At 43.8% G+C, this 17648-nt stretch overlaps 1 non-coding gene across 1 annotated transcript; it reads right to left on the bottom strand.

The window, feature by feature from the left end:
* Positions 1–2996: 2996 nt before the first annotated feature.
* trnar-ucu (transfer RNA arginine (anticodon UCU)) lies at positions 2997–3089 on the bottom strand. The gene is made up of 2 exons: positions 3053–3089; positions 2997–3032 (listed from the first exon to the last, which is right to left on the bottom strand). It is a non-coding gene; the product is annotated as a tRNA-Arg (tRNA).
* Positions 3090–17648: the final 14559 nt, after the last annotated feature.

Genomic DNA, 17648 nt, shown 5'->3' on the forward strand with positions numbered 1-17648 from the left:
CACATATGAGTGTGGAATTATCTTATTATTTATATATAGTATTTATGTAATAAACACCAGTAGTGACACTATGATCAGTATATTGATTATTTGTAGCCGATGTTCCGATGGTCATGTCTACAATAGTGACCATTTGACCAGTCTGTAGCTCTGAGCAGTGGGACTCAGATCACACAGAAGACCCTTCTGTGTGTGATTCCATACCAGCCCTGGGATTCAGCTACTCTCACAAATGTCTCATAGACCGTCTTATAAATTTACAATTAGATTAAGTCATGTAACAGTTTTACAGATAATTTAAATAATCAGACAGCAGTTTTGGCAATGGATACATCTCCACATGGGGGAAAGCAACTGAAATATATGTGCTCACTGTAAAGTAGGAAGAGGTGGTCAGACAAGCAAAACAACTTTGCAGATAATGTGAAGTGACATTGTTTTGTGTCAATCAGCTCACAGATTTCGCTTCATGTGCCTTAAGCTGTGCAATTTGCATGGTTGTTGAATGAGATTGGTTTCTTCACAAGCCCAGTCAATTGCCAGTGGAGAGCTTGCCAACGCACACCTTCATGAAGACTCTCTTTAAGATTTCATTGTCAAGTTGCCTCCTTTGCATACAATAGTAGCACCGACACTAAGAGAAAGGATGAGAAATGGCGTTTATCAAGCGATTGCAGTGTTTGTTTGACTGAGGATCCTTGTGTGCTGAACTGGCCTCTGGAGAAGTGTAGTGCAGTAAAACAGAAGGTTTGTGTCACTCAAGATTGTTACAGAACAGAACAATATGATTACAATGCTTTTAATGTACGTGTAATGTTAATGTTTCTTTATTAGCCCTATATAATTTCTTGCATTAGGAATTCGTCTTTTCGCATACCCCAGCTTTTCTCCAAGGAGACACAGACACACAGACAGGGAGCGAAGCTGGGGGTCAGAGCGCAGGGTCTGCCATTGTACGGCGCCCCTGGAGCAGTTGGGGTTAAGGGCGTTGCTCAGGGGCCCAACGGAGTAGGATTTCTCTGCCGGCCGCAGGATTTAAACTGGCAACCTTCCAGTCACAGGCACAGATCCTGAGCCACAGAGACACTGCTCCGCCCTTTTGTACGAGTAAATATTACTGGTGCATCACAGTTCTTATAATGGTGAAAACAGGAGCACCTTCTCTACATTTTTGACTGAAGTATTTAAACGGAAAGAAATACTATCACTATGCAATTCATAAAGGCAATTGAGCTCCTCTAAATGTTCTAGTCTGATGAAACAATGTATAGAATTAGGTGACAATATCGGAATTCATTCAAATGAAAATTAAAAGATTAATTTTCAGCAACAAAAAAAGTGCTCGGAAACAAGAACGAAACCTTACATTCACCTAAATAAACATTCACCCTCTACATTAGCAGAGAACAGTAGGACAGAAGGTTAGTGTCACTGGACACTGTGTCAGAGAGGCCGATCTCTTCTCCCTCATTATGCAGGCTTACCCACTCAAGATGAACTGTCCTCCAGCGATACTCAGCTGCCATCATCGACTCAGACACGACGTTCATGTACATATTATACCTTAATATGGCACCGTGTTACAATAATTTGATCAAAACAACTGGTGAAAAAATAATAATCAAATATTTCTTTCCTTCTTTTAGTAGATAAAGTCTACTTTATCCAAAAAATAAAAAAAGATTTAATTTAATTTAAGATTTAAAAAATTAAATTTGTCCAAAAAAGAAGCATTTATTCCTTTCCTCTCCTACCAGCCCTTACTAGTCACCCAGTTTTTAATTTAGAGCTGGATTAAAGCTCCAGTCTCTTTGAGGGTTGAGTTGGAATCCCACAGCTGCCAAATATCTCCAACTATCTCAGTGTTAAGAAGCAAAAAAACTCACATTTGCTGCAGAAGGAACAGGAGAATTCGTGCCATTCAGCCTTATAGCGTGATGTCGTTTTCTCATTCTCGTTTTTAGATGCTTGTGATCGAATCTATGATCCTTATGAGTGTGGTCACCCTCCATAAAGGTAGCACAGATACAACGTGCCATGTTTTCAGAGAATCGCATGAATTACAGGTCAGAAGAAGGCGACAAAGTGTCCGCTAGGCAGTTCAGCGATTTCAATGGTGTTCTCTGTTGTTTAGGTCCAGAATGACACCCGTTACAACCAGGAAACACACAGTGTCAGGCATCAAAAAGACTTCCCAAAACCCTGATCCTCTCCTTGATCCAGTGATGGCATCTAGACATTTCCTGCAACACAGCCAGGATACGGTCTTCAACAACACGAGTGAAAAGCTAATTCCCAACCTTTGCAATCCTTTGCAAAGAAGGACCGCATGTGCTCAGTGTTAAATGCACTGTTCATTATTAATAATAATAATGTTTACATTATATAGCGCCTTTAAAGGTGGCTTTTCAAAGCACTTTACAGAATGACAACAATAAAGTTAAAAAAATACACAAGATAAGCAGGATGAGAATACACAGTTAGAGGAGACAATAGATGGTGGTATTAAATACAGTAGGAACAGAGGGGTAAAGAATAGTTCATTAAAGGCTCTTCTAAAGAAGAGGGTTTTGAGTCTGGATTTGAAGGAGTTTAGAGAAGGTGACTCTCTGATATCCTTGGGGATAAAGATCCAGAGCTTTGGGGCAAAACACGAGAAGGCCCTGTCACCCATAGAGTGTAGATGGACTGGGGGACAGATAGGAAAACACAATTAGAAGAGCGGAGGTTGTCAGGTGGGGAGTAGGGCGATAACCCAGACAGGTACTGAGGTGCTAAGCCATGGAGAGCCTTATAGGTGAGCTTGAGGATTTTGAAGTTGACAGGAAGCCAGTGCAAGGACTCCAGGACAGGAGTGATGTGATCACAGTCCAGTGCTAATTTCTTTCTTGTGGCTGCTGGTTCATTTTCAACTGTGGACTCTTAAGAAGTCCTGTATTTGACTTGATCAACACCAATCCCTAGAGGATTTCGAAAGGTTCAATAAAAATGACACCTGACTCTGGTGGGACTCGAACCCACAACCTTTGAATGATTTCATTCTATCAAGGCCTAGAAGTCCAACGCGCTCTCCATTGCGCCACAAAGCCAGCTGTGTGAAAAAGTGTTTGCCCCCTTCCTGATTTCTTATTTTTTTGCATGTTTGTCACACTGAAAGTTTCAGATCATCAAACAAATTGAAATATTAGACAAAGATAACACAAGTAAACACAAAATGCAGTTTTTAAATGAAGGTTTTTATTATTAAGGGAAAAAAAAATCCAAACCTACATGGCCCTGTGTGAAAAAGTGATTGAGATTTATCAGTCTGGAAAAGTTTATAAAGCCATTTCTAAAGACCAAAATTACCCCAAGAGCACAGCGACGACTCATCCAAGAGGTCACAAAAAACCCCACAACAACATCCAAAGAACTGCAGGCTTCACTTGCCTCAGTTAAGATCAGTGTTCATGACTCCACCATAAGAAAGAGACTGGGCAAAAATGGCCTGCATGGCAGAATTCCAAGACGAAAACCACTGATGAGCCAGAAAACATCTTGATGACCCCCAAGACTTTTGGGAAAATACTCTGTGGACTGACGAGACAAAAGTTGAACTCTTTGGAAGGTGTGTCCCATTACATCTGGCGTAAAAGTAACACAGCATTTCAGAAAAGGAACATCATACCAACAGTAAAATATGGTGGTGGTAGTGTGATGGTCTGGGGCTGTTTTGCTGCTTCAGGACCTGGAAGACTTGCTGTGGTAAATGGAACCATGAATTCTGCTGTCTACCAAAAAATCCTGAAGGAGAATGTCCGGCCATCTGTTCGTGACCTCAAGCTGAAGTGCACTTGGGTTCTCCAGCAGGACAATGATCCAAAGTGGGCAAATTCTATGCCCGCTTTGATGCTCTGAACACGGGCAATGCTGAGAAGACAGCAAGTGTGCAGGGCGAGTTTGTTCTGAAACTCTCAGAGCAGGACGTGCAGAAGACTCTGAGCAGGGTGAAAATCCGTAAGGCTGCAGGGCCTGATGGGATACCACCTCACGTCCTGAGGACATGTGCAGCCCAGCTGACCACAGTGCTTACGGACATCTTTAACTCCTCCCTGTCACAGTCCATGGTCCCCACCTGCTTCAAAAAAACCACTATTGTTCCAACCCCCAAAAAGACAAAAGTGACATGCCTGAATGATTACCGCCCAGTAGCATTAACATCTGTGGTGATGAAATGCCTGGAGAAGCTGGTGTTGTCACACATCAACTCCTCCATCACAGAGTCCCTGGACCCCTTGCAGTTCACCTACCATAACAACAGATCAGTGGATGATGCTGTCTCCCTGGCTCTGCATACAACCTTGGAACACCTGGACACTAAGAACTCGTATGTGAGAATGCTGTTTGTGGACTACAGTTTAGCATTCAATTCCATCATACCCAGTCAACTGGTGACAAAGCTCAGGGGATTAGGTCTGTACAACTCTGTCTGCAACTGGCTGCTGGACTTTCTTATCGAGAGACCACAGGTGGTGCGGATAGGCAATAAAACATCAACACCACTCACCCTGAGCACTGGAACCCCAAAAGGCTGCTGTCTGAGTCCAAGGTTGTACTCCCTATTTACTCACGACTGCACAGCAAGACACAGCAACAACCGCATCATTAAGTTTGCCGATGACACCACTATAATAGGACTGATCAGTGATGATGACAAGTCCACTTACAGGGATGAAGTTGTACAGCTGCTTAGGTGGTGTCATAGCAATAACCTGGACTTGAACATAAAGAAAACGAAAGAGCTAATAGTGGATTTTCGGAGACACAGGCCATACACTCACAGCCCACTCAGTATTGATGGAACGGAAGTGGAAACAGTCACCTGCTTTAGGTTTTTGGGAATTCATATTAAAGATCTAACCTGGACTGTGAACACTGACTCTATCATGAAGAAGGCTCAGCAGCGCTTTTATTTCGTGAACTTCTACCGCTGCACCATCGAGAGCGTCCTCACCAACGGGATCACTGTGTGGTATGGTAACACCTCTTCGCGAGAAAGAAAGGCACTACAGAGAATGGTCAATATGGCCCAGAAGATCATCGGCTGCGGTCTCACCGAGATTAAACAGCTCTATGAGGACCGCTGCCATGGTAGAATTCTGGCCATCACAGAGGACAGTCACCACCCCGGGCATGAGCTCTTCACCCCACTGCCCTCAGGCAAGAGATATAAGAGCATACGGACACTTACCACTAGATTCTTCAATACCTTCTATCCACAAGCAGTGAGACTGGCGAACACATTTAGCCATCCCCCTCGGACCACACCTACACCATCACCATCTACCTCTTTATGATTTCTTATCTATTGCACATCTCCAGTCATTGTTTACACGTCTGTATTGTTTACATTCAAACTATCTACATGTTTACTTGCACATTGTCTATTGTTTGTTTGTACATTGTCTTGATGCACTGTTTGCACTTTGTCTTGTTTTTTACACTTGTTTTACAATCGAGAGACTTTCTGTAAGTAAGAATTCCATTGTACCAGTACCGGTTACATATGGCAATAAAGTTCAAGTTTAAGTTCAAAACACACCAGCAAGTCCACCTCTGAATGGCTTAAGAAAAACAAAATGAAGACTTTGGAGTGGCCTAGTCAAAGTCCTGACCTGAATCCGATTGAGATGTTGTGGCATGACCTTAAAAAAGCGGTTAAGGCTCGAAAACCCTCCAATGTGGCTGAATTACAACAATTCTGCAAAGATGAGTGGGCCAAAATTCCTCCACAGCATTGTAAAAGACTCATTGCCAGTTATCGCAAACGATTGATTGCAGTTTTTGCTTCTAAGGGTGGCCCAACCAGTTATTAGGTTTAACTAAATGTTATCCACAACTTCAAACACCTGTGAGAAACGGGCAACTGCAGTGTTTCGCCTGCTGGCTCCACAGATAATCCTTTTTTGAAGTTTAAGGAGAGGATTTCTTTGTCAATTCAATTAAATGTTTCAGAAATGCTGAACTATTGATGTGTTTCACACGCAGCACGGGCTCTCCTTTGCTTACAAATATTTTTTTACACCAATTTACTCAACTACGATTTTTGCTGTGCATTTTGTTTGCTTGCTTCCTATTGTATACTGAGCTGATTTCTGTATTGTTCAATTTCCCTGTTGATTTTAATTTCTTGTTTTCTAAGACAATCAGACCAGCTGTTCTGACCTTACCCTGCACTGGAGCCACTCTTTTCTTTCCAAAGGCGTGGAGAGAGATACTACTGCAGGTAACACCCCATGAGAAACATCATGAGTTTCTGGAAAAGCTCTCTACCTGCCCGCTCCCCACACCAATGTGTGTGAGCAGGGATTTAAAGGGACTGAAGTGTAGAAACATTTTATCGTTACATACTTTTTCTGTGCAGTTAGTTCTTCTTCAACTCCGCCCGACAACAGAGGTCGTTTTTAATACAGGAGTAAAGGCACACTGCACATCTGCAAAACATCACGTTAAGGTTTAGGGAGAGCGACATCAGTGATTGGAAGGTACAGATGCAGCCATTCAAAGTGCGCGGTACAGACACGTACCGGAGGTAATTGGCTACGGCGTCGCACATTGTGACGCGCGATGACGCAAAATACCGCGGTACGTGATTGGTTGACCGACAGGGGCACTCGTGGTCCGTTGGTCGGTCGTAGAAAGATTTACAGTAAATGTCTTTACTGTGCCCGTTTTAGCGTTGAATATTCATATGGAATTTTACCACTGAAGGGAAATCTTAATACCTGAGCATAAAAAGAATAGGAGCATACTGTAACGCGTGTGAAGGCCATAAACGATATTAATTTTGGAACATAAACATACAATATATGGCTGGTCTCTGTACTTTAAATAAAAAATACACACCAGTATTCCATTTCTCCCTTAACATTTTAAGCTTCAAAGTCTTTAACTAATGTGATACTGGAGTCAACAAGCATACTTTTAGAATTTGATTAAAAGGGAATATAATATGGAATCGCGTATCTAAAGAAATTAATAACGATATAATTATATTCATGTACCGCAACACAAGAATAGTACACGCTGTACATTGTCTGTTGATAATGTTTCTGTAGTGCTTTTTCATCACTTTGCATGTGACTTTGCCGGTGGCACTGTGGGTTAGGCTCCTGACTCCTACCACACATGCTGTGTGTTTGAATCCTGCTGGAGTCATGGCTTTTTTTTCAACAAACATTTCTTTGAAAAAATAAAACATTTCCCTGGGTCAGAGATTAAATAAAACCTCACTCGCACCAAACAAATGTATATTTCTAAATATCACAACATGATCGAATTTAAGTCATTTTTATAACAATGCATAGTCACCTATGCGTTACAATATAAACATTTATATTGATTTAAATCGCGTTTTGATTTAAATCGCAAACGCGGGTTTAAATATATGTGTTTTTTGATTCACAATCAGACAAATGCAACATAAATTGATATCTTTGTCTTCTAAGTATCTGAATAAACTTTCAGCATAGCTTTCTCCCCGTTTAGATGTATTTTTCTTGGGATCTTGGGATCAAACATGGAAAGATTAGATTGTAATCGTTTTTATTTTTTAAATACATTTTAGAAAAGTGTAATCTATACTAAAAAGTTGTACACCACCTGCTATAAAGATACATATTGTAATACTTTCGGGTTCGGATAGGACAGACACAAGAACTCAGACTTGCGGAGTTAAAGCAAGTTAAAGCCTTGATTTTATATATCACCTTTAAAAGTGGCATCTCAAAGCAAAGTAAATACCCAACACTGATTGTACCAATCTGTCATGCTAATAAAGCACCTTGAATTGAATTGAGAGAGAGAGAGAAGGGGAGGGCGAGCAAGCGAGAGAGCACAGCCAGGACAGACAGGCAAATAAGATACACTCCACAGACATTCACAACAGCGACATATCATAAAACGTTTGCACATATAGTTAAATTATCATTTGTTTTTCAGGAAGTTAAAAAAAAAACACTTGAATTACTTATCCAGTCTCTCGAAATAAAATTATTTTTCAAGCAATGCAACTAACGTCGGGCAATGTGTTTTTTTTAATCCAACATTGACAGCCACATCTTAAATCTTGTCAGTCAGCTCTTTTTTCTCTATTTGAATTGTGGCAATTCAAACAACCTGGGATAACAAGTGGTCTCAAAGTCACAGAGCTCACAGAGCTTTCACAACAGATGACAATTCCCTTAGTCTTCCTGAAATTGTCAGATTATGAGTGAACAAAAGCATTTTATTAAAAATGTAATAAAAAATATTTTTTAATCGCGTATCTAAGGAAATAGCAGTATAACCTTGTTCATGCAGTGGCATGTTACATTATTAATTTGGGTGTCTCCTCTTGCCAGAAAGCTCTAAATTGCATTTTGAGTGCGGTTTTTGACTTTTTTAAAATTGCAACCCATAAATAAAGCTGATACTGTTTAGACTTTTAATTATTTTAAACTGTATTACAGCAGCACAATGCAACGTAAATTGCAAAAATGCACTTGGAATCTGTCCAAGCCCTGCTTTGTCAGGCATTTTCTTTTACTGTAACGGACATAAAAACTCCCTTGCTTTTAACAGAGCGTTTCATAATTTCTAACTAAGAAAATTATTTAAACTGCTACACTTATCATTCAACCAGAGCTCGAAATATCACAAGGATCCTCAAGAGCACAGCAAAGACTGTATTAAAAGTATACTAGTGACAAACTAGTATACTTTAGATCTTTTTTTCTGATACGGGGAAAATCTGATCATGTTTCTCTATAACAATAAAAAAAACATTATTTTACATATCACCTTTATGTGATATCACCTTAAGGACAGCACATACAAGTGTTAATTGCACAATGGACCACGCAAATAAATTTAAAATAGTCTTCTTTAGGTGTGAGGGCAGGAGTGGATCGCAGAAGGCATAATCAGCAAATTAGGAAAACAAAGAACAGGACAGGTGAGACGTGTATCCAGAGAGCGGGTGATCAGAAAAAGGAACAGCTGTTATGCCCAGGTTTTACGCTCTCTCTGCTGAATGAATAAAAGCATTTTATTAAAAACGCGTTTGCGCTTGTCTGGGTATTTACTTTGTAATCTGTGGTTTACATCTACTGTATTGCTTTGAGATGCCACTTTTAAAGGTGATATGTAAAATAAAGTTTTTTATTATTGTTATAGAGAAACATGATCAGATTTTCCCTGGTTCAGAAAAAAGACGATTAAAATCTGTAATCTTTCCACTTGTATGTCATCGGAAAATACAAGAATTTTCTGCTTTGTGTAAGGATGGTATCAAAAAGTAATCTAACTGGTGAGAAAGCTGTGCTGCTCAAAGCGCTTTACAGGATAAAAACAATAACAACAATACTGTTAGGCTGGGCAAACGATTTTTTTATAGAAATACAAAATGAGATATAATGATGTGTTCCGGCTAAGACATTAACAAGTACAACCCCCCTTTCTGCGGGAGTGTTGGCTGTGACGAATTAAACTGGTTTCACAGGTATTTTCAAAGTAGAAGGGGGCAAGATTTCCAGCTAAAGACACCTCCCCCCTCCAAAAGTACATTACTTACTAGTTAAGAAAGCTAGGCTCCTCAATGAAATCGCTTTAACATGCTAATGCGTTGGTGTAACAGTCCGGGCGTGGCAAGCTTCTAATGTCAACCCGACTACGGCAAAAGGAACCCTTCTTTCATTGGAAGACAATGAACATATTCTAGCCCTTAATGAATTAATAGCAAACATGGTTTACATAAAAGACATTTTTCCAAGAAAGTTTAGCCTTTGTCGCTAATGAAACCACTAAATAAAGACATAAATATAGAAATCTTAAGATTTTAAAAATACATGACTTTGCTAAAATTTATTTAAAAATAAAAACGATTACAAACGCCAGCGGAGAGAGAGAACAGGGGAGGGATGTTGGTTTTGCATTAGGGGATGGGGCTATGGAAATTAGGTCTATTTGGGAATGTGGAGTTACATGTTCTGGTTGTTTGTGAATTATCGTTGTTGAGTATAGAGTGTTGAGGTATTGATTTTGTGTAATGCTTTATGTTGAAAATTGAGCTGGATTTAGTTTATGATAAAGAGGATAAACTGGGATGGGAGGAGGGTTTGGTTTTGCATAAGGGGCGGGATTATGATAATTGGAGGAATTTGAGTGAGTTTGCGGGCTATTTTTGGTTTGTATTACAAATAATTCATACTAGATATTGAGATTTGTTGTGGTTTTGTTGAGATTTAACTCCGCAAGTCTGAGTTCTTGTGTCCGTCCTATCTGAGCCCGAAAGTATTACAATATGTATCTTTATAGCAGGTGGTGTACAGCTTTTTAGTATAGATTACACTTTTCTAAAATGTATTTAAAAAATAAAAACGATTACAATCTAATCTTTCCACGTTTGATCCCAAGATCCCAAGAAAAATAAATCTAAACGGGGAGAAAGCTATGCTGAAAGTTTATTAAGATATTTAGAAGATAAATATATCAATTTATGTTGCATTTGTCTGATTGTGAATCAAAAAAACACATATATTTAAACACGTGTTTGCGATTTAAATCAAAATGCGATTTAAATCAATATAAATGTTTATATTGTAACGCATAGGTGACTGTTCATTGTTATTAAAATGACTTAAATTCAATCATGTTGTGATATTTAGAAATATAAAAGTCAATTAATTGTCCATAATATTGCTATTCTATTTTTTCAAAGAAATGTCGCAGTACACGAATATAATCATATCGTTATTAATTTCTTTAGATACGCGATTCCATATTATATTAGCAGAAAAGCTTAAAACTACCACTTTTTAACATGCTATTTCACATGTTAGTTAAAGACTTCAATGCTTAAAATGTTAAGGGAGAAATGGAAATGGTGTGTATTTTTTCTTTAAAGTACCGATTCCTGGAATCTGGCTGGCTGACATCCTTCTGAAGTGGTTCCATAATATCTGGTATACGGAAAAGAAAGCGTTGATAAAAAAGCCTGGATTATCATGTATCTGATACAAGTATCTTTTAATACAGTCTTTGCTGTGCTCTTGAGGATCCTTGTGATATTTTGAGCTCCGGTTGAATGATAAGTGCCGCAGTTTAAATAATTTTCGTAGTTAGAAATTATGAAACGCCCCGTTAAAAGCAAGGGAGTTTTTATGTCCGTTGCAGTAAAAGAGAATGCCTGACAAAGTAGGGCTTGGACAGATTCCAAGTGCTTGTACAAATGTGCTAAAGAAATTATACTTTGAGTTTACAGCTTGTCCAAAGTCATTCATTATTAATACTATTAGTAATATCTTCGGTAAAGGCTTTGATGCATAAATATTTCTGATAAAGGTAGGTTGTGTACTTTTGTCCAACTGAGCAATCTTGCTTTCATAAAATATACCAAATTTTTAATGACTGATGATTAACATGCTGTAATACACAGTTCAAAACTAAAAGCTCAAAATTTATACCGCAAAATACCCCACCCATTTTGAATGGCTGCATCTGTAGGAAGTTTCAGGTCACTTTTTTTGTTATAGATTCAAGCAACCCTAAATACCTTTTCAAGAAACATTTCAGAATCCATGTCACATCCAGTACGATTGCTACACAGGTCTACAGAATACAATCAGAATACTGTTATTTTGAATACAATCAGAATACTATATAAAACACACCGCCCAAAACATTTCTAAAACAGGAATTACACGTTTAGGAATGCGCCCTCCTTTATACATTAAATAAAAGGTGTGAAGCCTGCTCCAAAGAAGAACTATATTCAGAGCTGACAAAGAAGTGATAGGAAACATCTCGGAAAACGAAGGTGCTGTCATTTTCAAGCGTCGGACACCAAGAGCTGAACCCGGCGTCCTCTGAAAAAAGTAAGGTGTTGGGAGTGTGGCTGGGTGGTCTAAGGTGCTGGGTTTGTGCTCCAATTTCTTCGCAGGGGTAGGTTTGAATTTTGCTGCTGCTAAGTGTTTGTGGGTTAAGACCATCCTTCTATTGCGAGTTCAATGGGTAAAAACTTTGCTTGACAGTCTGTTGAGAGACTGAATTAGGTGTTTCAAGATAGTCTTTGTTAGCTTAACATCAAGGCAGAAAAAAGCCTCATTTTGTCTTCCCAACAGCAATGCTCTTTGGTCCCTTCAGCGTTATGCAGGGAACAACATCTGCCGTGATCATTTTTCAGAGTCAGTGCGAATCGTAGTGTGCCGTAGTTGTTTATAAAATTGGTTTTGTCGGCATGCTGCATTTGTCTGTGAAACTTTAATGCTGTGTTTTTTCACGCCGAATCGATGGCAGGAGCAAAGCTTATTCAACCTTTGCACTCAGCGCTCAATCAGAAATACAGTATGTATTACTATTAGTGGCACTGAGGTCACTATGGTGCAATTGAGCGATGTAAGACCAATGGCATAATGGATAACGCGTCTGACTTCAGATCAGGAAATTGTATGTTTGACTCCTGCCTGGCTTTTGTTGCGTTAAAACGATTTACCTTCCTTTATATAAATTAACCGCACCTGAAAGCTATAGAAAACACTTTGGGTAAATTGTCGAAATTCGCATGAGACTGCAGACAGCTTAACACTACTGTCTGGAGATCAGCTCCTTCTCTGAGCTCCATTTGAATGAAATCCCGTGGGTAGCAAAGATGGAGAGCAGCTCAACTTGTGCTCAGTACGGTGCTGAGGGTTCAGTACTGGTGTCATTCTACTTAGCACGAACTGCAGAGGCTCTGAATCAGACCATTTCAATTAGTTTGGTCATTTCAATTAGTTAGGACACTTAATGTAGAATTATTACTTTGCCTGTCTCTTGTTTGTATATAATTTAATGTCTCTGATAACTTAATGTTAGTTTTTAATTTAGTTTTAGTTTTACGATGTAGGTTAATGCGTGGACATATGCACGAACACGCGAAATGTCTCACTCCTGATTCAGCTCATGCTCCATAGGAGAGAAGAGATTCCTCTTGCTTCTCGTACAACCATATCAGAACAGAAGCCCGTGTCACCCAGCTCTAATTCAAGAGTGACTCGCATCTTCAGCCCTTTTTTTTGTTCGTGATCATTAATTTCTTTAGTTATGATCAATATTGAACTTTTTTAAAATAAAAATAATCAAACACGCAGGCAGGTTTTTGAAAAGTATTAGGAGTTGACAGGGCGCCCATTTGGAATAGTCGTCAGAAAATGTGAGAAAAGGAAAGTTACGTAAACTCTCACACACAGCATTAGAGATTGGAATCTGATTGTAAAAATGCTACCTGTCTCCCCGTCGGTAATCAAACCCCGGTTTCCCATATGACAGGCAGGGATACACACCATGACACTAACTAGGAGCGCTTGCTAGCTGTTAGGAGGCATTTACTCTTATGGCTACTACTGTTTCGGGTTTCAACTTTTATTTTCATTCCTTCCAGAGGAGCACATGAAAACGAGTTTCCATCTGCGCCATCCTCACTCCTGGTCTACTATTGTCACAGCTCCTCCTTGTGCACGACCAACACCCATGGAGTCGGTTCTTTCAGCTTTACTAATTAGGTTTTCAAAGGCTGGAAGTAGGGCACAAGACACACGAACACTAAAAGCATCCTTATCTGCTTTCAGCTGTGAAATGTCATTCATGGAAGCTGAAGAATTTGTTTCCAAGGCAGCGGTTTCAAGCAATTTTGCGTTTTAAAAGTAGAGTAGTGCGTTTCCATTTTTATGCAGGCACACGATGACATAAGGAGATTGTTGTAGCTGGCAGGACTTGAACCTGTGTGGGGAGACCCCGATGGACTTCAAGTCCTTCACCTTACCCACAAAAACACAGCAAAACTCTTCAAACCAATTGAAGTCTGATTGAACCGCTCCACCAACCTGTCGTTCTGGGGATGCAGCGGGGTGGTCCGCGTCTTAGAGATCACCAGGCGCTGGCACACACTGGCGAAGACCTGGGATTCGAAGTTACGCCCCTGGTCACTGTGTAACTCCCCCGGCACCCCTAGCCCGGCAAACATCCCCTCCAGTAGTGCATCGGCCACGGTGGGGGCACTCTGGTCCGGGAGGGCATAGGCTTCCGGGCACTTTGTAAAATAGTCCACTGCCACCAGGACATAGCAGTTTCTGGCCTCGGTGCGCGGAAACTGGCCCAAAACGTCAACCCCCACCTGCTCCATAGGAGTCCCCACCTGGTGTTGTTGGAGGGGGGCCCCTTCTGGGCCACGCGCACCGCACACGTTCGGCAATACCGCTCCATGTCCCGGTGGCAAAGACCCCAATAAGAAGTTTTTTTTACAGCCGAAATGCCCCACGTTTCCTTCTGGCCGTGCACCACTTGGAGCACAGCCCCGCGGAGCGACTGTGGCACCACTCGCCACTGATGGTTGCCCGCCAACCCCGGCGCAGCACCCCATCCTTTACCTCCAAGGCCTCCCACAGGGCGCAGAGGGCCTTGACGGACTTTGGGTGTGGGGCAGGCTCCTCTCGCATAGGCCGCGCTCCTGCTGCCCTCCAGCAGAGCACCGGCCCCACATCCGGATCAGCTGCCTGTCGCTGCGCCAAGTCTGACAGACCCACCCCCAGCGGCCCCTCCAGGGCCGTGGCCACGGCACTCGACTCCGCCACGGTGCGGACGGCCCCCTCACACTGCTCCCGCTGGGCGCAGTAGCAGCAGTCCGCGGCCTCATAGGGGCTCCACGAGAGAGCGTCAGCATTGAGATGGCGAGATCCCGCACAGTGTACGACAGTGAAGTCGTATTCCTGCAGGACCTCTATCCATCACACCATCTGCCCCTCCGGCTCCTTAAAGTAGAGCAGCCAGATGAGGCCTGAACAGGTACGGCCTGAAGTGGCGGACCGCCACCATCACCGCCAGCAGCTCGCGACAGGTCACGCAGTAGTTCCGTTCAGCCTTATTCAAAGCCCGACTGTAGTAGGCAACTACCCGCTCCCCATCTGGCCCCTCCTGCGCCAACACCACGCCCACCTCCGAGACACTCGCGTCGGTATCTAGGATATACTGTAACCACTGATCGGGGTAGTCTAGCACGGGGGCCCCCACCAGAGCTTCACGTAACCGGCCGAAAGCCGTCTCGCAGCCCGAGTCCAATTTGAAACGGCGGCCCTTGTCGGTGAGGCAGTGCAGTGGGGGAGAGATGCTGGCAAAGTCCCGGTCGAACCTCCGATAATACAAAGCCAACCCCAGAATGCAGCTCTGCGACGGAGCGGGGAGTCGGCCATCCCCTCACTGCAGCAACCTTACCTGGGTCTGTAGCCACCCCTCGCGGTCCAACAACATGTCCCAGGAAGGTCCCCTCCCGCAGCAGGAGCTCTCACTTGTGGGCGTTGAGCCTCAGGACAGCACAGCAGATGCAGGCCAGCACCGCCTGGAGGTTCGTCAAGGCCTGGAACCAGCAGGTCGTCCAGATGCAGCACACACTGGTTCAGCGGGACCAATGCCAGCACCCTCTCCATCAGCCTCTCGAAAGTCGCCAGGGCATTGCACAGGCCAAAGGGCATGACAGTAAACTGCCAGAGGCCCTGGCCGATGGAAAAGGCCGTCTTTGGTCGAGCATCGGGAGCGAGCGGTACCTGCCAGTAGCTGCAGCGGAGGTCAAAGGAGCTGAAGCAGGTCGACCCTGTGATGTAGTCCAAGGCGTCGTCTATCCTCGGCAGGGGGTAGGAATCTTTCCAGGTGACCTCATTCAGCTTGCGGTAGTTCACGCAGAACCTCCATGAGCCGTCTTTTTTTCGGAGCAGTATGCTTGGCATGAGCCATGTGTCCCGGTGGGATGCAGATGGGCCTAGCGTCGCCAGTGTTGATGTCGTGTTGGACCAGGGCGGCGCGGGTGCAGTCCTCATCCCTTGCCGCAAAGAGGTCCTCTTTTTGGGCAAGTAGTTCCTGGAGCCGCTGCCGCTGGTCCCAATCGAGGCCCTCGTCGCTTCACTGGTAGAGGTCCTCAATGGCGCGCTTCGCTTCCACGCAATGCTCGGCCCCCACCACCGCCACCGCCGCCTTGTCAGACCCCCCGGGTGATTCAGGGGCAGGATCCGGCACACTCGCTCCCCGGCTCGCAGGCCCGGTCCGCCCCGGCGACTGCCACCGCCACGGCCTCTTTTTCCCCTGGCTCCGGCAAGCCCGCGTCCCTCGGCCTTCGCCGGGCCTGCCCTCCACCAGGTGAAGTCGCTCTCCCTGCCACACCAACTCCTGCCGGCCCAAGTCCAAACCGGTCCCCACTCCCTGCAGCAGGTCCAGCCCCAGGATGCAGTCCTCCTGGATGGGTGCAAGGTAGCAGGCGCACCGTCGCTGTACCCAGACGGAAGGCAAGCACCTGTTTCCCTGTTTCGGCACGGCTCCTCGGGTAAGAGGGCCTTGAGAAAGGCCTGAAGAGCCATCTCCCGCTGCGCCTCCCGGGGGAAAACCGGGTATCCTCAGCGGGCGAGGAACATGACATCAGTGGCGACCGGGCCCAGCCGGAGAGCTGCTGCCAGCGCCGCGTATTCACCTTAGTCCTCCTCTGGGACATCCAGGAGAACCTGGCAGGCCACTCCTTCCAGCGCCGCTGCCAGGTGGCCGGCCATCTCTGCCCGGTTCCAGCCATTTGTCCGGGCCGCGAGCTGGAACTGCGCCTCGTAGGTTTCCCATGCGCTTCCCCGTCGTAGCGACTGGGTCGCACCCGCGCTGGCGGGTGTGGGAATAGCTGGCCGACTCCGGCAGGGAGGGCATCTTCTCTCTTGGGCATCCACTGGGCAGGAGTAGTGGGCAGTCGCCCCAATTCTACCAGCGAGACCACTACTGGGTAGCCCTGGTAAGGGCTGTGGCCACCTGTCGCACCCAGGAGTTGCTCAGGCTCTGTATGTGCGCTGCCGGTGGGTTCAGTCTCTTTTAGGGTTAGCCGGCGCTTGACAAAATCAGTGAATGTCTGCCATGGTCTGTCCATCCTGCCCGCTTCTGACACCAATGTAACATTTTTCAGGTTCCCTCAGGACAAAGGACAAGTGGAGACATGATCGTAAACCAAGCGACGGCTTTATTCTCCAAACAAAACCACACAAAAACCAAACACAGGCTATACACACATGAGGAGACCGACAGAACACTTACACGTGGTTAGGGTGGTAACTCGTTAACTTCGGGCTATACACTTATAGAGCTATACAGGACACTAAAACTACTATCACAATATTTACGTATGCAGATACATATCATCCTGCTGACCCTCAGACTCCCCCCGGCTACAACTCCCAGCCTGCTTTGCGGTACTATGAGCGCCTAGGTGCGCTTCCTCCTCACCACTGGGCGAGGGCGTTAAGGTATTATGCTATTGGCTTGTTTGTTTATTACCAAATAGATTTACCGCTGTAAAAGTAAACTTTATAGTTGTGTTCAGAGGCTATTGGGAATCTTTTGCGTTTGCAACGTTTTTTAGGAACACGTATTTTGTTTGTGGCAATGTACACTTTGTAGTGTTAAACGGGGATTGCTGCCCCAGTGTCTCCAACCAGTTATTAAATCTCCGTCTCAGAAGAAATTATTGAGGGTACTGCAAAATGTGAGAAATTCCGAGACCTTCACAAATTCTTGAACGTTGTGCAAGTCCTGTATGGTCGCCATGTTTGTGGAGATCAGGGCAAGGCTGCTCTCAT

The sequence above is a fragment of the Atractosteus spatula genome, assembly GCF_055471065.1.
Source record: "Atractosteus spatula isolate fAtrSpa1 chromosome 10 unlocalized genomic scaffold, fAtrSpa1.hap1 SUPER_10_unloc_10, whole genome shotgun sequence".
NCBI classification, from domain to species: Eukaryota; Metazoa; Chordata; class Actinopteri; order Semionotiformes; family Lepisosteidae; genus Atractosteus; species Atractosteus spatula.